Raw genomic sequence first — 27,768 nt, 5'->3', positions numbered from 1 at the left:
CTGACTTTGGGAAGTACTTTGACCACTCCCGTCTTGGTTAATTTTTCCGACAAAGAGGGATAAGGTAGCAAGAGCCTGTGTCTGAGAGATGAACAGTACCCAGCACTGGGTATTTAAAACTCTAGGTCACAAACAAGGACAAACCTCAGACTGCTCAGCCTGAACCCTAGTCCTGCTGTCCCTGCAGGTCTGTGCTCTGAACTCTACATAGCTCTCTGCAAACACGTGTGCATTCTCGGTAAGTTACCTACTAGGTCTCCATTTTTTAACCTCTCCAATAGATAGATAGGGAAGGACCTTATTACTTGTCCCAGTGATAAGGAGTTTGAAAACAGGGGCCAACTGAATAACGAAACACGATGGACTCATCACACTTGCCAAAGTGTCTTCTTCTGGTACCTGCAGGAGCTGCGCTTCTCTGCGCGTGTTCTTTGAATATACAGCCTGCACTTGGGGACTTCTAGGTCCTGCCTTCTTTGGGGGGGTGGGGGAAACCCTGTGGGTGGAGAGGAGGGAAGTCTCCCGCAACTACCAATATTTTCCTCTAGGAGGAGCCCCGCTGCCCAGTTGAGAGTGACACGCACCAACTCCTAACTCCTTGCCAGAAAGCTTCATCCCAGCCCCGCGGAATGAGTAGCGGGGGCGGCGCTCTGCCTCCCGGCAGCGGGTCCGGAGCCGGCCGCCCTCAACTCCCGCTGCCCGTCGCTTGGGCAGCCTGTAACCGGGCAGCGACGGCCCCCTCGCTGAACTGAAGGTCGGCGGCCTTTTCCCACCCCTCCCCTCCCTTCCTCTCCCTCCCCCCTCCTCCCTTCCCGTTTCACCCCGCCCCCTTCCTCCTCCCCGAGCCTGACAGCCCACGAGCTGCCAAGCTGGGCGCAGCCATGGGAAGAGGAGGCGGTCTAGGGAGCGGCGGCACCGGCAGAGGCGGCTGCTACAGCGGTGGTGGCAGCGAAGGCTGCTGCTGAGCCCCGGTGGCGGCCGCGGGGACCCTGAGCTGGGGCCACGCGGGCGTGAGGCCTCGGCGCCAGCAGCCCCCACGCGGACGCGGACGCGAACCCGCGCTCTGTCTCCCGAAGCGAAGCTCCGAGGTACTGCAGTGGGACTCCGGGGACTCCAGCTCTTTTTTCCCCCACTCTGTGCCAGGAGACCTGGGAATAGACCTGGGCATGCCAACTGCTTATGAAAATGGGGATCACTTATATATTTGCCCAGATCTTTTTTTTTTTTTTTTTTTTTGATGAGTTTGAGGTGGGTTGCATTCCCCTTCTCAAAAGTTGTTTTTGCTGATGGGTTGGTGTAACAGGATCCATGTCCTGAAGAGAGAGAGAGAGAGAGAGAGAGAGAGAGAGAGAGAGAGAGAGAGAGAGAGAGAGAGAGAGAGAGAGAGAGAGAGAGAGAGAGAGAGAGAGTGTGTGTGTGTGTGTGTGTGTGTGTGTTTGGTGCTGTGTGAAGCTGAAAGTTGATGGGGGCAACAAGGAATTGGGGGCTGCAGGAGAACCATCCCAAGTTGGTGCCTGCTCCAGCCAGGGTGTGAGGTGTGAGGTGCAAGGAGAGGTTTCCTCCTAAGACAAATTTGTTAGTCTTAAAAGTTTCACCAATGTTTGTCATCGTCAGCCTGCCAAGCTGGGACAGGAACTCTACAAGCTGCTGCTGCTGCTGCTGCTGCTGCTGCTGCTGCTGTTATCTGAAGCAAGTCCCAGGGTGGAGAGACCATAGGGACTCCCGGGGGAGGGAAGGTGGGCTGTGAGCACACGACCCCTGCAGCGCACCGCCTTTGCACGTCTGTGCAGGCTGCAGCTGCATGCTGGCAGAAGAGCTAGGGTCAATAGAGTCACTGCCACCAGTCTCCATGAACTGTGGTGGGTGGAAATTGTGGCAAGCCCAACTGTCCCAGCTCTGGACACACTCGTGGTTATGAAATCAACCAGACTCAAAGTTCTGACAGAACTACAGAGTCCTGAGCGGGTGAATGGGGTAAGTGCTTGTCTGAAGGAGGAGGGGGTTGGGCTGCTGGCTACATGTACTGGGTTCAAGACAGGGCTACAGGGCTAGCCACTTGTGGATGCATGGGGAAAACTATTTCTGGACAAGGACATATATAGCACTGGGGAGTACCTTTGCAGTACTGGCTGCAGGGATCCGGAGTCTGGCTCTGGTGTGTGTGCTGAAGGGATGTGCTGCTGCTGCTGCTGCTGCTGCTGCTGTGTGTGTGTGTGTGTGTGTGTGTGTGTGTGTGTGTGTGTGTGTGTGTGTGTGTGTACGCATGTCTGGCAGCGCCCTAAGAGGTGTGTTGGCCTCCTGAGCCAGAGTGTGGAAAAGGAGAAAGAAACCATAGAGATGCAGTCTGCTGTTGGTACCTTCAGGAGATCTTGAAGGGACACAGAAAGGTATCGGGAAGCCAGAGGGCTGTGAAGACAAAGCAGCTCTTGAATAAGAACAAATTTCCCGGTCTTTAAATACTTAAATCACCTGCTTTGGAATGTCTGAGGGCTGGAAATGGCAGTTTCTGGAACTTTCTGGAAAGCTGAGAGGGAGAGCATTTGAGCATATAGGAGGTATGTGCACATATGGTTACAGAACTTGAGAGATGAGGGCAGATTCACTGTGGATCTATGTGCCTCTGGGTGCTGCTGTTTGTGTTCAGGGGGTAAGTGATCTCAGGAGTGTTTACTCCTGAATACCCCGGGCTGTGGCTGAGATAGTACCTACCTCCTCCTACAGAAATTAGATGTATAATAGCAACTGGTGATCCTGGCTGCTTTCTGCATAGATCACTCAAGGTGTCCCTTAATTCTTGAGATGACAGCTACTGAAATATATATATATATATATATATATATATATTATATATATATATATGCTGTAGTTGGAAATTATCTTTCCTCCTGAGAAAAGAAAAGCTTTGTGTTCTGGGATCAGATGCCAAGAGGTCTCTAGTTTCTCACTTTCCCTCCAGATAGATCTCTGGATGGGCTACAAGGGTGAGTGTAAGCAAAGAGACCCTGACAGATATTATTTGTAACTTAAAAAGCCCAATCCTCCTTCATCACCTTTGTTTACCCATATAAACTTTGGGTTTCTCATTAGTTTAGAGAAAGTTGGTAAATTAACACTCAGTGACACTTCTGTTTCTTTTGGGAGCAAATAGATCACAGTGAAATTATAGTTTTGGTCTCCTGGATGTCGTGGAAAGCCAGTACTTAATGAGCAAAGGTGTGAAACGAAAGTCTGTAAAGGCAGTGACAAAGTGACGACATCACTGCATACTTTTTCAAAGTAAGCCTAACTCTGCCTGGTAAATATTTGCCTTATTCGGGGTTTGTGGTTGTGTTTTTGATTATTAGTTTTTAAACAGTAGACTACACCCCATAAACCACTTTCAAATGGACCCAACAAGCCTTGACTATGCTGTCTCTGGCGCCTGTGTTAACAGATGTTTATGGTGCTTGGTAACCTATGGGACTGTCATGTGGAGTATCTTGTTAGCTCAGGACATAATGTTTATAGCACAATGTAATAAATGAAGCTACAGTTGCAGCCTGCTTCTGCCAAGTGCATGAAACACCCCCTCGTGGAAACAAATCTTGAAGTTGGTCCAACTTGGCCAGCCTTTTTGGCTATCTGCTGGTAAGCATTGTTAATGTACAGATAAATCTGAGCGATACAGGAGGAATGTGGGACAGCAGACTGTTTAGCTTAGAAAAAGGCATGGGCTCTATTTTTAATAACTTACTAACCTAAAGATTAGGCTTCTTTGCCCTCTCCACCAGCAGATGCCATGATTTTGGAGGCATTTGCTTTACACTTTCATGCTGTGGATTGGTCCTAGGACCTTATACATGCTAGATGGTCTTTCTGTGCTACACCCAGACCTCTTTTATTAATAAAAAAAAAGTGTAAGTTTCTGTAGCAACACACCAAAAAGCAGAAGTATTTCCATTATTAGCATTTAAAAATTCAGTCTTTAAAAGCAACCACAAATCTCTAGCATAGAAATGATGTGAATAACACGAGCACTTAAATCTTGAGTTGGTGAGAACCGGAGTTTGGTAAGACTGAAGTCAGACCCTGAGCCAGTTGTACAGCAGGTAAGAATGTCCTTAGAAGTGTTTTTTTTTTTTTCCCATCTGGAACAGCTACAGTGACAATATTATAAGAAGTAATATAACTGTTTAGCTTGATGATTACTTAAAAGGTAACTTTATGTAGTGTGTGAATGTCCACTTCAGCATCTAGTCTATTAAATAACTTGTCTGTCCTGGAAATAATAAATTGAAACTCTACTTTCTCACTGGCCAGTCTATTCTAGAACTTTCTTTGGAGAAAATTCAGCCTTGTACCAAATCAACTCATTATAGGAAAAAAAAAAAAACTACTTGCTTACTCATCAACTGAATCTAATCTTTCTTCCTGTTTATAGAAATCTTTCTATACTTGGAAGCCCTGTGTTCATTGTTCCTAGATTATTTTTGCCTGTTCTAGGAGTCCTTTTTACCAACCATGGCACCTTACCTTTCTCTGCAATGAACAATATGCCACAAGTTTCTCATTCTCACTGCCACTAACTAATACATATTGCCCGAAACAGAGATTCGGAATTCTAGGTTCTATGCATTCTTTACCTATAAAGATAGCTTAATACTGATGGTGGTTTTTAGCCATATCACAACTCCAGTGGCTAATTTCAAACCTGTAAGGAAGATAGCAGAGTGTTCTTTCCAGATTACTGCATATCTATCGTCAATGTTGTAACAGCTTCACATGTTTTTGCAAGCCTAAACTTGCTATAAACCCATACAGAGTGTAATAGTAGTGATAAATATAATTTTATATGCTATGTAGATAACTCCTTAACATTTTTCTCCTGAAGAATGTCTACCAAGAAAATTACAGGATTAGAATTTCCTGGAGATAAGGAAGTTGCAGCCATGTGTTGTAGACAGGTACTGACTATGTTGTATTTTTTGCATGGACCTTATTGTGTCTGCTTTTATGAATATGAGTCACTAGTGGCAAACAAACATTTATTGAAGGATTGTTCTATCTCCGTCCCAGAGAGTGTGCCATCTGGCCTCAAATGAGGTGAAAGTACATCAGACAGTTTGGCAACTGGGATTTGAGATGCAGGTAGAGGACATGACTAAATCAACAACCAGCTTTTTACTCAGGGGGTAAATGGCTTGCTAATGTCACAGGCAACTCTAAGTGCTCAGTTCCCATTAGAAGGTATAGTCCAGCATCCGAATGAAATTAGATTCCCATATCCTGCAGTATGTCTAGCTAGGAAATAGATAAATGTTCTACTACTCATGATTTATAAGGTTTAAGCTACCATAATAAGAGACAGGAAAGCTGGCTTACATGTGGAAAGGGTGTGGTTAAAAAAAGCAAACCCCTTAGGGCTCATTGACTGAGACTTTACCATAACTAATATGCCATCAGTTCCTCTGGAACTTATTTTTCTACTCTAAGAAAATAATAATGCCTATCTTGTATTTCTGCATCTATGTGGTCTATAGCATCTATGTCTTGTGAAGAGCTATCTGCTGTGATTGGTTTGTTGTCTGGGGCTTCTTAACAAATTATGGATTCTCTTTGCTAGCTGCTCAGAACTGGCCACAAGTGTATCTATGGGGATTGTTTATGGTGCATGATAATAACATCATTTCTTTAGATTAATATGATCCTGATACCAGTGAATTATATTTGTCAGGTTATAGATGTGTTGAAACATAAGCAAACCTATATCTGTATGGTTGGGTTTAAGTTAAAAGGGCATCCTAGCAAGAAGATCGTATGTTAGGAACCCAGTAGAGGTGGTAGGAAATTCCTTGAAAAAGAAAAAAAAATTACACATTGGAACATACAAAGATTTTACAAACTGAAGGCGTATTTTTATGAACCTTTCAGTAGGGAACAACTTACAGTGCTATACATAGAAACTTGATACAATAACTATGTGGTTGTTTCTTCATTAGTTTAGAAAATAAAACATTTTAAATAGATTCTCATTTAAAAATCTCAAAAGAGACATGTTTGTTTTGTTCCTCTAGTGTACAGAAGACTTAATGATAATTCATTGGTCCAAAGAAAAAATCCTTATTATTTTGCCTCAAAAATGTGCTTATTAAGATTCATGCCCCCTTTTTCCTCTAGTGTTATCATTGAAAGGGACAGCAGAATGCAGCCATTGCAGACCAGGGTCATGAACAGGTCCTGCCCTTGCTTACAGCTAGTATGATACCTGATGCTATCTATCTGGACTTTGCGGATGGCTGGCTGATGAGGAACTCAAACTTCAATTTTGCTTGCCATTTGTCAGAAAGTCGACTCTGTCCTTGGGTAGCATGATGACTCAGGATCCCAATTCATCCTGTCAGTTGCCTTTGGGGACACCTTCAAACTATGTGCTTTATAGCCTGGAAAACTTCCATTTGGCAAAACAAAGTGAAAAAGGTTGCCTGGCAAAGGATATATGAATGATAAATTGCAAAAGGATCAAAAGGAGTTTAATATCTTCTTCCCAAAAGAACAGAAAACCACTCAGAATCTCTGAGAAAAGTGATAATAGGTGAAGAAAATATACCATGCTTATATTGAGCAAATAAAAAATTAAAACAAGAAGCCAGAGAATGAAAAGGAACATCTCTCATGTTAGCAGTGTAGTATATTATCTCTCTTAGAAATGTTGCCCAAGTGATATCTTCTTTTTCATACATGCTTACTAAATAGTCTACTGATGGCTTTGCCTTAGTAGTAGGAAGACATATTGGGCAATCAAAGAGTCAACAAGAGATTTGTGGAGAGTCTGGGGGCACAGAGATGTCGATAATGATGACAACTGGGATCTAGGCATATAATGCAATTTTGTTTGAGACCCTTAGTTGAATAATAGCACTTGATGACAAGCGTCCCAGAATGAATCCTGTCCACAGCAGTTGAAACATCCACGAGTTCAAGCAATAGGGAAACTTGATATGATTTCTTCTTTATTAAAAATTATTTTGTGTATATGGGTATCTTGCCTACATGTAAGTCTGTACAACCACATGGGTGGCTGATGCCCACAGAGACCCAAAGATGGAGTCACCTCTGAACTGGAGTTACAGCCATGTGTGACCTTCATATGGTTGTTGGGGCCCCTGGACGAGTGCAAGCAGTCTTAATCGTTGAGACATCTCTCCACCTCTACTTCGACATAGTTAGGCTGGGTTGTCATACACCCCCATCACAGCCATGCAGTTTTAAATTTGGTTGTGTAAAGTTGGGCATTTCTAGGAGAATTATATCATCTGGAAAGTTCTTTTTAAAATACTTGGGGAAAGATGCAGAATAAATAAGTCCTCCCACAGGATGCAAGTTTGGCCAAGCCCGTGGTATTTTTTTGTTATCCCTGTGAAAAAATCAAAGGCAGAGTGTGTGTTTACTGAGTCATTAATCTTTACTTAGGAATGTGATAACGTATTGGGAATGTAAAAGTAGTAAAATGCATTACTCTTGAATTGAGACCCAACTTTCAAAAAATAGGAATGCAAGAGTAATAATGTGCATGATGAGATTGTGAACAACTAATAACTGAATTCAATGAAAAGTGCTATTATAGAACTACAAACCACATAGTATTTTTTAAAAGAAGGGGTATTTATTTGGGCCAAAAGATTTGAAGAGTGGCCTCAATAAGCAAAGCAGCTCTTGAGGTAGGTCTTACAATGTAGTAATTTATTTTCTTGTATACATAGGATTCAAGATGTTTCATGATTGGAAGTTGGGAACTAAGGACCAGGAACTATACCCAAAGCTCCCTAGGGTTATTAGTAGCAGATGATGAGGCAGGACCTACTGCACATTTGTCACATAATATAATCTTTTCCTATACCTACAGAAGTTGTGTACATATGCTCATTACTTGGGTTGAATATTGGAGTATTGTGTCCAGCTCTTGATGGAAGGGCAGGTAGCTGCTGCATGGTATTTCTACATACTTGTGTTTCCCAGATGTTATATGAACTCAATTTCAACATTTATTCTTATAGCACTATTCCAAGAGGCCTATTAATGGTGCTAATAGTAAGATTTCTCTTTAAGAACACGGTATTAAGCAAGCCTTACAAAGGAAGTGTTATTCTGAGGATCCCACCTCCCCTTTCATTTCCCTGTCCCATGCTAATCTTTACAACAGGTTTAATATAGCCTTGGAACATTCTAGTGATTGGGTCATGAACCAATCACTTTAAGCTTTGCCTCTATGCCATTTAATGTAGAGGGCATTTGGAAATATATTTATAATAAGAACTTAAAAGAGTTATATGTTTTTAATTTAGGGTTGCTGAATCTTTGTGAGACCAGCAACAATTCTATACATACATCTCCTCAATGCCAGGAGACATCTATAATAAAAATCTTCTATGTAAAGCATCCTCATTCTATTTAAAGATGAAAATAGGAGTCCCTACAATGGGGGAGTGACAGATTTACAACCCAATTCTATTTTTCTGGTAGGCTTTTTCTGTTATATTTTGTTAACTCCTATTAACATATAATATGAAAACAGAATAGCTTTTTCTTAGTGTGTTTTCTATTGTTAATAACATAATACTTTATTTGCTAGGTCAATGTTATAGAAAATAGGTTTATTTTAGCTAACAGTTCTGAATGTCTATGGGTGACAGACCACATGTGAAGACTGTCATACGGCTAACAGTTCAAGGTATTACATAGCAAGAGGCAGGGGGCATGGATATGTCTTGCCTGGTCTTTTCCTCTCCTCTTTCAAAGCCATAACTTTTTGGTCCTAGGAGTTCCTCCCTGATGATCTTATCTAGTTTTAATCACCTCCCAAAGGCCTCATCTGTAAACATCATACTTGGATCAACTTTCTACCCTTTCAGTACTTCACAGGGATTAAATTTCAACACATAAACCCTTAGGAGACACATTCTGGCTACAACATGTTTATCTACGACATTCATACGGGAGAGTGACAGTTAGTTGGGTTAACTATCCAAATGGATAGAATGTGAACTGGGACACATGATATACCTTGACTAACACTTCTTTCCGTTGGGAACACACGCAGATTTCCCATAAATTTCAGTTGGCAGATGCCCGTGAGGTGTCAGCTATTGTGAAAGCCTAAAGATAGTTTGCCATTCAAAGGAAGACATGAAGTAGACTTTGAAAAATCACAGAGGTCTGGCTTCTTCACTTGGATTTGGATGCAGTTATGACTATTTTTATTCACTTTCATTATGCATCTGAACAGGTTAAAAAAATCCCTTAGATTTCACTGCAAAATGGTGGCCATGATCCTTACCTCATAAGGCTTCTGTAGTATAAATGTGCGGAAGCAGTGCCTGAGACATATTGGACTCACAGAGAGAGATGACTTCCTGCAATACCCTGCTGAGATGATTGAAGATTGAAGACTTCAAATCTTCACTGCAAAATGCCCACTTGTAACTAATTAATGTGTATTTTTTTTAGTTCTTCCTTCTTATCCAAGACAACTAAATTAGGGCTTTAATGAGTTCCTGAAGTGCTCATTTGTTCTGAACTATCAAAAACCTCTCTCCCTCAAAAAGCACTGCTCATTAAAGTTTAGCTTCTTGTGACATCTGGATTACTGTGTAAGCTGCTGCTATATTGCAAAAATACAGGGTCGTTTACCCACACGATTATTGGTGACTTGTGAAGTTTGGATTTTAAAATCGATACTAAAAGTCATCCTTGATGCATGTATTTCAAAGGGAGATGTCTATCTGCCAATGATGGAAGATCTTCCCTAAGCAAGAGGTACTTTGGCAATGTTAAGTGATGATTGATAGTTGGTTATGGTAAGGACATTCTTGGGTAAAGAATGCTTATGGTGATACAGTGTGAAGAACAGGAACCTGGGGAATCCATACACAGAAACAACAATTTTAATTTTTGACAATGAAGAAATATTCCTACACATATAAGTATTTTCCCATTATAAGGGCAATCTAAGATTGTTTATTAAAGAGTAATTGTCTAAAAAAGTAAATCCATAGTACTCGTACAATTGGAAAACGAACACATAATATAACACATATATTAATTAGTGAGTCAAAATGAAGAACTAAGCATTTCCAAGGAGAAAAATGAACCCCTTGTTTAGTAAAGGAATACTGAAACAAATTTGCTAGACACTAGACATTACTGATTTGCATTTATATGGATAAAAATCATTTCAGGCTCATTTTTTCTCCATTTTTATTTTAATTAGAAACAAGATTGTTTTACATGTCAATCCCAGTTCCCTCTCCCTCCCCTCCTCCCCTGCCCACCACTAACACCCTACCTATCCTATACCAATTCTGCTCCCCAGGGAGAGTGAAGTCTTCTATGGTGTCTTCAGAGCCTGTCATATCCTTTGGGACCTAGCACCTCCTCCGAATGTCTAGGCTGAGGGAGTATCCCTCTATGTGAAATGGGCTCCCAAAGTCCATTCCTATGCTAGGGACAAGTACTGATCTACTCCAAAAGGCCCCATAGATTTCCGAGGTCTCCACACTGATACCCACATTCATGGAGTCTGGATCAGTTCCATGCTGGTTTTCCTGTGATCAGTCAGACTCATTTTTAAACATTAGATTCTAACTTCTCACAATTGTCAAAGATAAAGACTCAGGCCCTCTATAAGACTGCATATATTCCAGATACATACTTAAACAGCTTTCAGCTATGGGAAATTGTAAGTGCAGAGTAAAGAGAATAGTATTTTGAGTCCCAGGTCCTGATTAGTCAACTTTGGCAATCGTTAATATTGTATCCTGTCTTTCATGAGCTATGGATACTTTTGTGTTCACTCTCAACCAAGTCTTCTATTTTAAATATACATTTGTCAATACTTTGTGGGTAGAGAGAGTAGGTACTTTACAAGCCAGCCTTGGCTTACTATAAAGCAATTTATGAGAGAGGAAGTATTTTAACAACAGAATACTGAATTAAGAGTCAGCCTTGAATCTGCAAATTATTTTTAACTTTATGCTTGTAAAACTTGTTACTTTTTATTATGCTGATATGCACATAAATTGGCAACAAAGCTCTTTACAAATTCAGCCACACTCTATTCACTGGTAAGTAATGTTTTTATAGAGACCAATAACAGAGTTGAAGGCAAGTGTCTCTAGGGCAGAATATTGATGTTGTACTATAATTCAACAAATTTTGTTATTTTATAGTGTGTCTGAGTTCATACAGTTGACCATTTTTCAATATTTCTATTGTTGCTGGATATTTCTTGAGCTGTTACATGAAGGATGTAGAGTATTCAATGAACATTTTATAGTTGCGGTACTCCAGCTAAGATTTACTCTGTTGAGTTGGAACTTGGGGCACGAAGTTCAGAAATATGAGTTCTTGTAAATTACTTGAGCTTTGACTCTGGGAAGATAAACAATATGCATATCGAGGCTAACCAATACCAAAATTCTTCTAACCTCTAATTCTAAATTGAGAAAAGAATGAGCTTTAAGGTTTTTTTGTTTATTTTTTCTTGATTACAAGTTGCTGGAAATCTAGAGTTAGTATCTAACAACATAAAATCTAAACAAAACACAAATTATTGACTAGAAAGATATCTAATGTCTAAGACACATGTGGAAAATGACGTAAAATTGACATTTTCCTCTGAAGGAATAAGTAAAGATTGACTAAGACACATTATTTATTTCAATATATAAAACATTAAACATTTTGAAAGGAAAAAAGCTATTGTCTTTCAGAACACACATGTGGGATTACTTTACTTATATGGCTACATTAAATTGGCATTGCTCTCAGCCATGACCTTTGATCCTTTGTATATGTAATTATGATCACAATCTACAAATGTAGATTTGCAAACTGTACACCATTAAGCCTCCTTGGGGACGGTGTAATGTACAGAGAACAGAGCCAGCCTGTCCTGTATGCCTCCAGACAGCAAAAGCTGTGCATCAATCCTTCTATACACAATACTTAGATCATTTAAGTTACAGAGGCAAATTTTACTCTAAAAAAAAAATAGGGCTAGGGAGATGGCTAATAGGGTAAAGGCTTTTTTTTTTCTGACATCCCAGAACATACATAAAAAGCTAGATGTGGGGGCTAGGAAGATAGTTCAGCAGCTCTGGCTGCTTTTCCAGAGGACCTGGAAAAGCATTCATTTTCCCAGCACTACATGGCAGCTGACAACTACTGTAACTCCAGTTTCTGGCAACTTGAGCCCTCGTCTAGCATCTTTTTGGCACATGTGTTACACAGACATGTAGGCACAATAACCATAGCCATAAAATAATAAAAGCTTATTTTTTAGAAGTTAATGCACTCACATATCTGTAATCCTAGCACTCCTGCTGTGAGATAGGAGACAGAAGAGACAGAAGAATCACTCCAAACTCACAAATCAGTTATACTGGAATGTGCAATGTATCTAGAAGAGGCAGAGATAAGAGCCTTTGCCTCAAGCAATGTGGAAACAATAAACATACTCTCAAAAGCTGTTCTCTGACTGACACATGCATGGCATGACATGTACACACCAACACTCACATGCACAAGCACACACACACACACACACACACACACACACACACACACACACTATATAAAAATTTAAGTTTAAGCCTTGAGTGTATTTCATTTTGTGGGTAAGATGCTCTTTTTCATCGTGTCTAGGAAGTACTCCAATTTCTAGAGGGAAAAAAATTCACATCAGGCTTTCTATGTCTGAGTTTTAGGTTTACTTTTGTAATGCTATCTTGTAAGCATTTACAAGGTGTAGGACTATGTATTCTTGATTTAGCATACATCCAAATTGTTTGCTTAAACAATCACTCCTATGTAGCCAGCATTAAGGAAGCACAGCTTATGGATTAAAGCTATACCAAGCTCACTTTTCATATTATATTGGTTAATCACAACCAATACCCCATGATCTATAAGATTAGATGATTGAGAAAACTATGACAGTGAGAAACTAATTTGATAAAGTATCCACAGGTGACATGCAATACAGTCAAGATTCAAACGCAAATCTTCCTAATTCTAAATGTACCTAACCCTCATTTTTCTCATAACTACCACCTGTGTTGTATTCTTTTGTATTCTATCTTTGAAGACATGTGTATTAATGTCATTCCCTTTGGGTGTGGGCTGAATTTATATGACGTGTTGTTAGTGACTGGAGGAAAGTGGAAGTGAATATATACAACTTTGGAAATTGAGTCATTTCCTGGGCACTATGGCTTCTGATTTTGCTGATTCAGCTCCTAAACTTATTGGAAAACTACTTTAGGGAAAGCAGATACTGTTGTTTTTTTTTTCTTTTTTCTATCCTCTGGAGACACTCACAAGAAAAGGAACCCAGAATTTCCAACAGTCAGCATGGAATCAGGAGCTAAGGCTCTAGTTAGTGGAGCATGTGACACCCAAGCCTCTTACTAACAACTACTATGAGAGTAAGGGTATTTGTTACATTTGCATTGTCATTGTAAACCATCATGAGGGCAACTCACAGAAAGAATAGTTTGTTTGGGGCTTACTATTCAGGGGGTAGGAGTCCATCACCACACAATGGAACATGGCAGTAGGCAGGCAGGATGACACTGCAGTAACAGCTGAGAGTTCACATCTCTAAGGCAAGCAGAAGACAGAGAGAGTTAAGTAGAAATGGAGCAAGTCTTTTGAAACTTCAAAGCCACTCCCAATGACATACTTTCTCCAGCAATGTCATACCTCAAACTCCTTCCCAAACAGTTCCACTTACTGGAAACCAAGCATTCAAGCACATGAGCTTATGGAGGGGCATTCTCATTCAAGTCACCATAGTAAGATTAGAGGTGAAGTCTCCCACCCATAACAGTTTGACTGTAACCTTGTGGAAGAAAATAAGCTGACATCATTCACTTAAGCTGCCTCTTGGACCCTGTTCCCAGTCTCTACATTAATCAATGTCATTTGTTTTAAACTACTGGGCTTTCTGTTAATATTTTATGGGCCAATGCATAATTAACACAGCATAATGTTGCCTTAGTCTTTTTATTAAAAGAAATTATATTAAATTTACTAAACTTAATATTCAACACATTGATACAGCAAGATGAGACTTTTAAGGAAAATATACTACCACATTTAAGTAGTAAATGCCCAGTGAACACAATGATGCAATGGTTGTAGACTTCTTTGGGATTTTTTTATTTTGTAAGTCAAAGATCTATGATTTCAGCTTTTTTAAAAGATCTATGATTTCAGCTCCTTTAGCTGACTAAGTGGGTAAAGGTCCTTGGTGAATCCTAATATACTAAAATCAATCCCTCTGTGTCAGGGTGTGGAAGGAGAGAACCAACTCCTGCAAGTTGTCCTCTGGCTTCTACTCACATGTCCACACAAACACACACACACACACACACACACACACACACAGAGAGAGAGAGAGAGAGAGAGAGAGAGAGAGAGAGAGAGAGAGAGAGATTCATGATTTCAAAAGGAAGGACATTAATAACAGTATTTCTGAGGATAGCATGTTGCACTTTAAAAAAAATTTATGGGAACACTGGGGAACTATTTTTTTTTTGCTCATCATTCAGGATGTAAATTATCAAGAGCAAAATTACAAGATTTAGGGAGGATATAAAGCATAGTTGAATTTTAACCTCTTCACTGATAGTCTTCCTCAGCTTTTCAATAGGGTCCTGGAGGTTTGAAAGTCAAGCCATTTCTTGGTTTTCTTTGTTTTACAAATGGCATTGATTCTGCTTTATGACTGCTTGCTGTTTAATGATTGACTCGAGTTTGATTCATATCTTTAGCTCTAGAGTCCAAGTATTGGTATGAGATTCAGAAATACAGTATTCTAAGCTCATCCAATGATGGACTCTGAAAAGAACAGATGTTTTATTATATATATTAATTGGTTCACATGTGTGTATATGTACTAAATTTGAGACATTTTAACTTCTTATACAGATGTTTATTAACTTGTTTCTTAAAAAATACATGCAAGTGACATTTCTTATATACCGACAAAGTGATTAAGGGAGCCAAGTAATTAATTCATGAAGTAGATGTGAATAGTTCTTGTTTAGTATTCAGAATGACTTCAAAGTAGAAATGCTGGTTTTCCTGTGTTTTAGGATTGGAGATTATAGATTGACACCCAACCCAACCCAGTATTTGCTTTTCATGCTATTTTTTCCCTTGTGGCTTATGCCCTGAATTCTCAAAAACACCTTCTATATTGAGTCAACATTAATGAAAGCATATTTGTACTTAATGTATTGGGTATACTACAGGGGGTGGAAGAGATAAACACTGATATTCTGGGTGCAAATACTCATCATTGCCATTTATTATCTCATTTGTTTATTAACTAACAATTATGTGCATTAATTAAACAAATATATATCAAATATTTGCACTTTTTCAGAAAAGCAGGCTGATTGCATGAAAGAATACTGTAACAGGCAGTCTCTGCCTTAAAATATTTCATAACCTAGAATGCAAAAGGATATTAATCAAGAATAACTAAAAGCTGTTGTAATGCATGTAGGAAAAAAAAAAACTGATCCACGTTGAGGTTTTCTGACCAGGAAAAGCCTTCAAAATGAGGAGTGTTTGAGATGTAAGGGATCATAAATATGAAGCATGAATGGCATTCTGAACAGAGTGCAATAGAATTCAGGAAGATACCCACACTTTTTAGACTTGACAAAAGGCAAGGTCTACTAGAAACTGTTTTTAAAGCTGAAAACAGAATAGTCAAGGTGGTCAAAATGAGCATGATCTCACCTAAAGTGTCCCTGGAGGAGCATCCAGAGTGACATTTGACCACATGGAAGCTCATTGTGGTCCAGCCAAGTACACCTATAAATTAACACTGAGGAAAGCTTCAACATGAATATTCTCTGGATTAAGAACAATTAAGATACTCTAATTCATCACCCCTGAGGACTTGATACCTGTCAGCTGCTATAATGTGCATAAAATTTGTACTACAAACTTTTTTCCTTTGATGATTAACAGACACACAAATAGACACCTATTTGTGTGTATATATATATTATATATATATATATATATATATATATATATATGTCTTACAGTAGTTGAATACTTCTATGAACATAGAAGACCCAAAGACTACTCAGTGCCAATGACAAGAGATTTCATAAGGTGTACTTTGTATGCAAGAAATCCACAGCAAGTAAGAGAATTCTAGGTGACTGCAACTTGAACATTAACCAAAACGACTCACTACTGCTTTCAGCTCACCATGTGTGTTGTAGAAGAAGCAGCCTCAGCACCTTTGATTTATCTCTCCTTTAAACACCTTATCACCACCAATTAATATCAAATACTTGTTATTTTGACCAGTACCTTGAAAATTATCTTCTTGTATATGGATTGATTTTTAGATGGCTAAATGTGGTATTCAAAGCCCTTTGACATTAGCCTAACCCATCTTTCTATCTTTATTCTCAAATTAGTTCATTTGTTTGTTCCTACTAAGCAAACTTGTGTTCATGTCTTCACTCCATCATTTGCACATTCTGTTTTAAAAGACTGAAATGTCAGATACCAAGGAGTAGGCGTTGGTCCCACCACCCACTTCTTTGTCTGCATTGGAAAGTGCCTTCTTCCTTTCCTGTTTATTAAAACTCTCACACTTTCACTCCCATTTTCTCATGTGTATCGTTTCATCATATGACTTGAACTCAGAATCTATGCCTATAGCTATCCTGCAGCCTTGTTACAAAGAATAAGCTATTTGTAAGCATTACCAAAGAACTGTTTTAAGATCAAAGGGGCATATATATATATATATATATATATATATATATATATATATAGAGAGAGAGAGAGAGAGAGAGAGAGAGAGAGAGTTTGCACATCCACTATAGTACTGTGTTGCAGGTTATCCTGCTCAGACACCCCTTGGTGGCTGGGTAAGAAGACACAGCACCAAGGACTCAGGCATTGGGAGTCAGTGAGTAGCAGAATGTGCTGCAGACTCATTTATTAAGGAATATAGGCCTGACTTTATACCCTCTGCCAAGGTTCCATTGGATCAGGCAGCTGACTCTGCTGCATTGTCCTTTTCTTATAGGTGTCTCCTGTCAGGTGTCTCTTCATCAGCAGTCTCTGGGCATAGAGGCAGGCTGGGCTCAGGGAGGAAGTGCCTTCAGTGCATGCTAATGCAGGCTGGCCTGGGCACCTGGCCAGGGTGACTGTGGCTTGGGTAGGCTGGCCACAGTTTTTCCTACAGTCATGTCCTAGTTATTCCACGCAAAGTAGGTATTCAATAACTAAGGAATTGATGGTTTATTATATGTTAAATTAAACCTTTGGATGCTTTCAGACTGAGGGAGATTTGGCCTGTTGAGAGTTAATGGTACATGCTTCAAAAGGCAGGTTATTGAAAATGCACATTTTAAGGAATCTGGTATCTCTTCAAGCCAGCAAGAGTCATATTCATTGACAGAGTTATCATCCAACTCTTAAATGTCAGTGATGACACTTTTAGAAAATATCCCTTTCTGAAAGCATCTTTAGTGTTTTTAGGAACATGTTGTTTTGCTAGGAAAAGGATGTGGTAGTCTAGTCATGATGGTTTTGTTTTTGTTTTTTGTTGTTGCTGGTGGTGTTTTTTTTTTTTTTTTTTTTTTTTTCTGGGAAACCAGCATAGGACTGATACAGACCGCATGAACATGGGTATCAGTGAGGAGGCCTCAGAAATCTATGGGGCCTCTTAAGTAGTAGGTCAGTACTAATCCCTAGCATAGGAATGGACTTTTGGAGCCCATTCCACATAGAGGAATACTCCCTCAGCCTAGACACACGAGAAAGGGCCTAGGCCCTATGCCAAAGGATATGACAGACTCTGAATATTCCCTCATGGAAGGCCTCACTCTCCCTGGGGAGCAGAAAGGGTATGGGATAGGTAGGGTGTGATTGGGATCAGGGGAGGAGGGGAAGGTGAGAGAACTGGGATTAACATGTAAAACAATCTTGTCATGATGGTTTTGTATCTTCTCAGTGTTGATGTTTTAATTTAAAACTTGCCATGGCTGTGCTTTTCCATTGCTTCATTCTTTGCTGTGAACTTCCATGAAAATATCATTTATTTCTTTTTACTTAATTCACAGCTGTAAACATTGAGGCTGTCTTCAGCAGTGTCTTCTGGTTGAGAAAAGGCACATCGATTCAATCACCATGTATTTATATGCCACATGACATATACAGGATTAAAAATATCTGACAAGCTCAGTGTACTTTGACAAAGGAAGCAAATTTGTTTGTTGCTGTTTTTTATTGTGTTTTTCACCCCTGAATGATGATCTTTTGTATTGAAATACTTCACTTTCTCTAAGGAGATGAGAGACATTCATAAATGTAAAGTGATTATCAAGTATTAAGAAGCTAAACAAGGGAACTGAGATTGTCATGTAAAACAATCTTGTTTCTAACTCAAAAAATAAAAAATAAAAAAAGAAGCTAAACAGTTGAAAATACAAACACATTCTCTGTAGATCGAATCCATAGTTACCATGGGAATTGGGATTGCCCAGAAAACCTATCCCCGTCCTCTTCTGTGCAGGGGAAGCAACAGTAGTTATTTGAACACTACGTGGTCCACATCGAGGGATTGCACTAGGGATGTGATAAAGATCAGGCATGGGCTCTGTTGTATAACCACACTCACAGTGTAGCCCAATGTGAAGCCAGACAGTGTAAGAGGAAGTGAAGAGTCACCACATCAAAAGGAGTGACAGATGGTGTCCTTGCAGAAAGGACATGTGAACTGGATCTTGAAAGTTGCAATTTGTTGTTGTTGCTGTTTGAGTGATTTTCGTTTCTCAGGGCAGAATCTCACTATGTAGTCTATGCTGAACACGAGCACCTACCTGATCCTCATGAGTCAATCTTCCCAGGGCTGGGATTATAGTTATGTAACAACACACCTGACTGATTCAAGAAAGTTCTATAACGGTCATCAGTCAAAGAAGAGGGGGAATTATAATTTTAAAAATTGCAGAGATATGAAAGAAGATTGTGAGTTAGAGAAATGAAATGGCTTGAAGTAACTAGACCAGAGGATGAGGACCAGTGAAGAAAAATGAGGGAGAAAAGTAAGCAGAAGTCATATATCCTATTCAGAAATTTAGTCTTTATTTAGGGATCAGCAAATACGTGTACCCAGAACATTTTACATGAGTAAATGACCTGATCGTGTTTCATATTTTAGAAAGAACTCGTACTACAAAGAAACCAATATTTGGATTTTGCTGATTGACAGGATAAATCTGTATTTTTAATAAAAGAAATAAGCAAAAACCTGTTTAATATATTACTTTTATTAATTTTTCATGCACTGTTTTATGAAAATATTCTTTCTCATCTCTCAACGATTCCCAGGTTCCCTCCCTCTACCCACTGACCCAACTTCATGTGCTTTCTCACTCTTGCAGGAAAAAAAAGAAAATAAAATTAAAACCAAAAACAAATAACACAAATCCCACAAAACCTCAAAGCCAAAAAAATCAAATAAAACAAGCAAACAAAGTATACAAAACCTTATGGAGTTCATTTTGTATTATCCAACTATTTCTGGGTCTGAGACCTTCCCTGCAGTGTGAGTGAAATACCCAGTGTCACTCCATTGGAGAAAATGTATTTTTCCTCTCCAAGCAGTTACCAATTGTAAATAACTTTTTGGTTAGAGGTATGACTTTGTGCCCACTTCCTCTTCTCCATGCTGGGATTCTGTTCCATTTGAATTTGTACAGGTCATGAACAGCAATGTGAGTTCAAAAGGGCATCAGCCCTGTTGTGCCCTGAAGATGCTATTTCCTAAGAGTTATGACTCATAATCTTTTCACCGTCTCTTCTCAATAAATACTTGAACCATGAGGGGAGGGGGTTGATAAATTCATCCCATTTAACTTGTCATAATCTTAGTGAGTAGGATCTTGCCAACATCTTCATAGTATAAAAGAAAGCCTAGTGTTTCTCACTAAGTCCTTTGAGACGCACATATATTGCTATAGTTTCTATATGAGGGCAGTCAGTATGCCATGAGAGAACAAGGCAATGCAGCAGTCTTTGTCACATTTAGTCAAGAAATCAGACAGAAAATTTATGCTACGGCTGTTGTTATTGGAAAGGGTTCAGCACCCAAGAAAATAAATACTGCAAGTTACTGACAGTAATGGTATTAACATGAAGTGAATTGCCTTTTTTTTTGTGTTGTTGCTAGGAAAGGGAAGCCTAAAACTTAATGAACTTTCTTCTTGTGAACATCAAGTTTTGTGATTTCTTCTTTTGCTATTTATGAGCTCTCTGTTCCCAGTGATCTCAATGGCCCTTCCCAACAGGCATCACTCATTTCCTCTGACTTGGATCTATCCACTGAAAATCTCTCTATGTGTTTGATTTTTTTTTAGCTTTATAGAAATTTCTTCCCAATATATAGTGGAATAGAACTTTGAAAAACTTGCAAGTAGTTACCCATTGATCAAATGAATATTTCCTGAAGTCATGACATGACCACTGCTGTAAGTAAGGTAATTCCTGTGCCACTGGAGGTCACAATATAATGTCAAGGTTGCATTGACAGTCACTCAACTTAGAAGAAGGGACTCTAGCATAAAAAAATGACACCTTTTCCTGGAAAATATTTGATAGACTGACTATATACATTGAAGGTCCAACTCCAGTTCATTGGTAAAGAGTCACATACATGCCCCAGCTTTCTAACAACACCAAGAGGAAAGAGGTCAGATTTAGATCTACATTCTTTTCCTCCTGATACAGTGGATGGCTGCAATCTCTGGGCCACAATTTCCTATTCTATAGCATTGATAAATTAGAGCAGATTAACGGCCTTTAAATCTCTCTGCACATTTAGATTGTTTCATCCTTGACTAAACTAATCAGAATTTATGTTGGAGGAAAGAAACTGGTAGGGATGTTTATAAATCTACAGGACAGTTTTCTCTGTATGTAGGTATGATGATTAAATATTTTTCAGCTCATTGGACACACACACCTTGCTTCACTTGAAAACATTACTGAGTAGGCAAAAATTAGGAATGTTCTTGATTAGTGAGAAGTCAGTGAGATGAACCAGTCTCTACCCAGTCCACTTTGTTCTCTGGCATCACCTTCCTGGTCTCTGAAGACATTATCATTTCCAAAATGAAACTAGATGATCAAGTCTCAAATTATTTGAAAGGTCTCCAAAGCCAGAAAAAGAAAAGAATGAGGAATGAACAATAACCATCACTACTTGCTGATTGTTGCATGAAATCAATAGGAAATTAGTGTTTAACAGTGGAAAAACCCCAGGACCCAGTGGAAAGGGAGTTGCAGCTTGCTGGCAGCAGAGCTCCACACACGACTGTGTGAAGGACAGGTGCTTATGGTGGAGAGGGAGGGCTGGCAGAGCATCTCATTCCTTTCACGGGATGTTTAATGAGGCTTCCCCACAGATTTGTGTCCATCCTTTCCTGTTTGGAAGCTGAATCATTAATTGGGAAGTGATTTCCTTAACTTGAAAGACAAAAGGAAAAAGATTATTAGAGCTTTTATACTCTTTCCCTCTCTTCTGCTGCAGGATGACTCAGGTTCTCCCCTCCAACAGTTTCCTGTGACATTCATCCAGGCTCTCTGTCTACCAAGAAGAGCAAGTACGTGAGTGGGAGACACTCATGTGTGCTTTATAGTCGGTAATCTGGCATGGCATTTAAGTGGGTGTATTACTTACCTTTTGTGTTGCTGTGAACAAAATGCTTATTAGAAATGACTTAGGGTAGGATATGTTTGTTCTGACTAAGGTTTATAGGATTGCCATTTATCATAGGAGAGAAGGCATGATGGAGTTCAAAAGAGCAGGAACACATGGCAGAAACTACAGCTGAGTAGGAAGCCAGTAAATACTCTAGAACCAGGAATCAGGTACAAACTTCCAAGGCCCAGCTCCTAGAGTCTGCCAGCCAGACTCCACCTCTCTCACACCCCATCCACAGCTCTTAAACTTGTGCCACAAGCTGGAGAGCAAGTAAGTGTTCAACATGAACCCATGGAGAAAACTTGATAAAAACCACTGAGGACATTACAGTCATTAGACCCTCCGCCCACACACAGGTTGGTAATATGTCTCTATTTTTTTCTCTTAAAAGTGAGTGCTGAAAATATATTTCATTATTTCCACTGGTTCCCGGCAAAGTTGCCTCTATGTTCTCGAAAGTCAACTTCTACCAAGCTCTTTTTAGTGTGGTAAATAAATAAATAATTAAATAACAAAGTGGGAGGTATTTCCTTTAAAGCCAATCTGTTCTTCAGTGCTGACACATCACTAATGTGTGTCCACTTCTGCAAGGAGTGGGACATAATGTTCCTCTTGTGTAGCTCATACTAACTTGTCAGTAAAAGATTTGTTGGGTACATAAGGGAGCCTGGGGAGAACACATCTCCTCTCCTATCTGCTAAATTATGTACTTGTTGAGGCTTTTATTCATTGTTATGGGGCCAGAAAAGCATGCTTGTCAGAGATCAACATTTTTCTCAGGTCTTAGTCCTTTGGTGTGTGTGTGTGTGTGTGTGTGTGTGTGTGTGTGTGTGTGTGTGTGTGTGTGTTATAAACCTACATATATGTACACATAAATATATGAAATATATGTAAAGGATGTGTTCTCACTGCAACTACTGCTAAATATAATTCATGTGGCAAATTTAACATTAGCAACAGAAATGAAAGAGAACAGTGGGTGTACCCTTCTCCACTAAATACATCAGCTACCAAAAAACTCACTTGCTGTTCATGTTGTGAAATAAAATAAATATTTATTTTAAAACAGTTTTCTCACAGAATCCTGTTTGGCACATAGAAGAAACAGTATATTTAAAGTCTTAGACTTTAAAACTTTTTAATTCCTAATCTTCGTCAACATTTAATCTTACAAAGATGGTGGAGGGTGAATACTCTGAAATCTCTAATATCTCTTTATACAAGGATTATAAGACAGAAAATGTGGAAGAATTTCTTTCTAGTTTTAATATTTTATATATTTATACAATTTATACATTTATAAAATTATTTATTTTATAAACATATGAATATTTTAATTATTTATTTTGGAATTTTATATTCTTTTCAAAATAATTTTAAGTATTTTGAAGGTCACTTATACAAATTTTAACACTTTTATGTTCAAAATCAATTAATAAAGATATATGTCTCAGTAAGAAACTTCAAATGCAGCCTCTGTAATAACATATGCCCCAAACTAAAACAATGCTAAATTCAAGAGCTTATACAAATCACATCACCAGAATCACATCTCTCAGAACTTTCTCTCAAAACCCAAATTCATGAAGTGATGTGATGAAGGTTTGTAGGGTTATTAGGCTGAGCTCTAATCCTGTCACTACCTGAATGAGAAGAATAAGGGGCATCCAAGCACTATGCTCCCAGACTGAAGAGAATCCTATACAGGAACTTTATTAGCTGATATGCTTGTCCTGGACTCTGAACTTTTCAAGCTTCAGAACACATACATACATGCATACATATATACATGTAAATATATTTGATTTGGGGAGGGTCACATTCCTCTCTGTGAAGGGTTTACCTTTTATTTAAATTGGTTTATGACTTGATTGCAGTGATTTTGTCTGTCTATTTTTTTATCTATAGCAGTGGGTCTCAACCTTCCTAATACTGTGACCCTTTAATACAGTTCTTTATGTTGTAATGACCCCAACCATAAAATTATTTTATTTCTACTTTATAACTGTAATTTTGCTACTTTTAGGAATTGTAATGTAAATATCTGATATTTACAACGGTCTTAGGTGACATTTGTGAAAGGGTCATTCGACCATCATAGGGTTGCAATCTACATGTTGAGAACTGCTGATGTGTAGAGTGTCAAGTCCGTGAATATCATTGATCAACCCCAAAACAATATGACTGGTTTCTAATAGTTAATAGTTTATAGAGTAGTAATCTAGACAAAATCAAATGCTTAATAATGAAGGGTACTAAAAATTATCATTGAGTGCCTGCAAGTAAGAAAATAGTCACAGTCTATAAGTAATCAGTGAATAACTATAATATGGGTCCTGCTGCATTTCTTCATACAGCCTTGTATTTATCCAATATCATTTGAGAGACACAAAAGACTCTCCTAGGTCCTCAGCAGAATGAAAGTCCTATTATTTATCACTCTTGTAGGCTAATTGAAGACTGGTTGAGTCTCCTAATATCTGGGATTCCTAGGATAGACAGTTTTTCTTCTTTGCCTGTGAAGAAAAAGAAAAGCAACCCTCTGGCATAAGGGGTGGGTTCTGTTCAAGGAAGACAAAAGTTTCTCCTGAAAAGTTGAAGGTAGAGAGATAGGATACACATTCTGTGGCTCGCCACACAGATTGGTTATATTTCTCCTCTCTGCCCATTGCTATCTGTCCACAACTTTGACCTTTCTCTAAACTATCTCTAAATGCAGACTTATTTTGTTTGTTCATTATCAGCACAAAAATATTTAGTTTCTTTGTTTCTTCATAGTAGTCTTACCTTTATCCTTGTTTTCTCCCAAAGTCACCAAGGTCCGACATACTGTCTACAATTTTCCAACTTGTGTCATAACCTTCTGTTTCACCATGACCCTGTTTACCATTTTTCAGAGTCCCAAATTCACCATTTGTTCCTCAGTGTGGCCTCCTTCCATCATGATCGTCAGTTCCTTGCAGAAGGTTTTCCTGACTATTCATTTTCCTGGAAACCCCCTGGGAGATATTTACTACTCAGATAATTCTGTTTATTTACACAATTATTTGATGAATGTTTGCTTTCCTTACAGTGCTCTGTCAGCACCAGGAGTGGGGTCTGTGTGCTTTTGCTCCTGATTCTATTTGTAGTACCAAATATGTCTTTCTGTGTGGAGGGGGACCTGCAAAGGGGGAAAGAAATGCATGAATAATTCATTGTTGAGGATAGTGGGGATGCCACCTGTGAGGTGAGAGATGGTGGTAACTGGATGAAAAGAATAGAGAGCACAGGCAAATCCTTGGGATTTTTTCCCTGAAGAACTTCTTCAAGTCATAGACTCTCAAGAGGTTATGGCTATGTACCCTCTAGTTATGACTGTGTATCCTCCGTCCTGTCCCAAGTATACTCACCATCTGTAGAGATGAGAATCTATCTAATATTCACATTTCCAACCCAATTCAGACACTGTGTTTAGCAATAAACCTGGAAAGTACTAGGCTCATTTAGTTTCCTTGTGTTCATCTTGTCTTTCCTTATGATACTTGTTGATTTTCATGTTTCTCAAATCAGATTTTAGAGAATTATCAGGTCACTTCTTAAAATGAACATTAGTGTCATTTAATACTACTTCCTTGATGTGGATGGTTATATCTAAGTGAGTATATTATTATAGAGATACCTGTGTATATTTCTTTTATACCCCAAAGATGCAAGGTGAAAAAAACCCTTTAGATCCTGCTTACTTCATTAATTTATATATAGACTAAAACCATTTTTTGTTATAGATGATGAACTGTTTATTTTATCCCATAGAACATATGTTATCAAACAGCTAACAAGGTTATTTAAATATTTGCTTCACAGAATGGACCAGGAGCCCTCCCTTACTCTTTTGCCTACTTGTGGGACCCTTTTTCTCCTACTGTGTTGCCTCGTCCATCCTTGTTACGATGCTATGTGACTGGCCTTAGTGTAACTTGTTGGGCCCTGTTTGGTTGATGTCCCTGGGAGGCCTGCTCTTTTCTGAGGAGAGGTGGATCTGGGGAGAGGAGAGGTTAGGGGAAGAGACTGGGAGAGGGGACGGAGGGGACACTGGAGCCGAGATGTTATATATGAGGGAAGAATAACAAAAATGAAAACAGGAAGTTGCATCTGCTCATATTTTGTGATATTTCTTTGTGTATGGTGTGCATATTTGCCACATATTTTAGTACACCTACACATGTGGAGGCTATAGGTTGATGTCTAGAACCTTCCTCAGTGGCTTGCCACCCTATATATTGAGGTAGATCTCTTACTAAAATCAAAACTTACTGATTCGTCTAGTCTAGTTGGATTCTGGAAATTTCCTGTCTTCCCCTTCAGAATCTGGGATTATAGGTAGGCCACCATACCTGCCTTTATATGTGGGTGCTGGAGATCCAAACTCTAGTGTGGGACTTCTGTGGCATCTACTCAGCCCACATCCACTCATTATTAAAGGCGGTTTTCTCCCTTTGTCTTTGAATTACTATCATTCTGAGACTAGAGATATTTACTCTAGATATTTTATCACAAAATATGTGTGTGCGTGCGTGCGTGCATGCGTGTGTGTGTGTGTGTGTGTGTGTGTGTGTGTGTGTGTGTGTGGTGTGGTTGTGCATGTACATGAGAGAGAAAGACAGAGACAAAGATAGAGACAGACAGACAGACAGACAGACACACACACACACACACACAGAGAGAGAGAGAGAGAGAGAGAGAGAGAGAGAGAGAGAGAGAGAGAGAGAGAGAGCAGATGTATAAGTGTACATGGACATAGACCCACACATCCAGATACCTCACTACAGCACAGAGATACCACTACTTCCTGTTTCACAGTTTTATATTGGGACAAACATATTAAGTGAAATAGAACACTACAATATGTTAAAATGAGTGTAGTAGTTAGATTAAGAGCTGAATGAGAAACTACATATCATCTAAGTTAAACATTAAAAAACAAAAAATGGAAAAATGCATGATAAGTTTGCATAATGATAAGTATTTCAAGAATGAGTCACAAAATGAGGGGAAAGATTTATGATTGTAAAGTTCAAGTTGTAATTTCTGCAAAATTGTTGCATTTATTTAACCTTTTCGTTATTTAATTTAGAATAAGACTACTGTCATATCTCTGGCATTTATGTAATAATGTTTCATTTGCTTTTCCATTAACAATTGCTAAGACAAATAAAGAAACCTGACAAATGAGATATAATTTAATAAGCAAGTGTTTCTTAGTAGAAAACTAATCAAAGTCTGCTCCAAATGTGGACTGAGAGAGAAACAGACTGGATAAGTTTAACGATTTACTCAATGATATAGCATCAAGGAAAATTATTTTATGCCTTATTGCCCATCTATTTGAATACTTTCATTGTAAATATAATTATATGGCCAAAATATGCAGGTTATAGAATATTATAATTAGATATTTAATTCCTAAATTGATTAGCAGCAAAGTAAACATAGACATGGACTATAAGTTAAATCTTGGAAAGAATGCTATTACTAAGTCTTTTTGTATAAATGACAACAGGGAAGGCAGATGTTTTCCTGGAAATTTTCCAGAAGAGATAAATATTCATCTTTTTGGCTATATAAAATAAAGAGGAGGAATGGCTGGCTGGACTGAAAATGTCAACAGAGGCCTTTCATTCTTTAGCCATCATTCATAAGAATCTGAAATCAGAAAAATACCTTGGAAATTACATAGTGTCAATTTACTTGGGTTTTGTTGTTGTTGTTGTTTATTTTGCATTTTATTAAAATAGTATTTTTTCCTCATATAACATAGCCTGATGATAGTTTCCTCTTCTACTCATCTCAGTTCTTCCCCACCCTCCCTCCCATCTGGATCCACTCCCTTTCTGTCTCTCACTAGAAAAAATAGGCTTCAAATGGATAATAATAAAAGCAAAATAAAATATGATAAAACAAAACTATCGTATCGAAGTTGGACAAGATAAACA

The 27,768-nt window shown here is 38.8% G+C and overlaps 1 protein-coding gene across 5 annotated transcripts in view; it reads left to right on the top strand.

The window, feature by feature from the left end:
* Positions 1 to 576: 576 nt before the first annotated feature.
* Ghr (growth hormone receptor) overlaps positions 577 to 27,768 on the top strand; it is a 232,160-nt gene continuing 204,968 nt past the window's right edge. The window contains exons 1-2 of one of the 5 annotated variants that reach the window (XM_035440586.1): positions 577 to 754; positions 21,620 to 21,692. The gene's annotated coding sequence lies outside the window, so the exon portion shown is untranslated. Of the gene's footprint in view, positions 1,089 to 21,619; positions 21,693 to 21,894; positions 22,150 to 27,768 lie in introns of those variants that run through there. The other 4 variants (XM_027401386.2, XM_035440588.1, XM_027401385.2 and 1 more) reach the window with 4 other exon arrangements.

Source organism: Cricetulus griseus, chromosome 2 (assembly GCF_003668045.3).
Source record: "Cricetulus griseus strain 17A/GY chromosome 2, alternate assembly CriGri-PICRH-1.0, whole genome shotgun sequence".
Lineage (NCBI taxonomy): Eukaryota > Metazoa > Chordata > Mammalia > Rodentia > Cricetidae > Cricetulus > Cricetulus griseus.
This window is presented reverse-complemented; position numbering and strand designations above follow the sequence as displayed.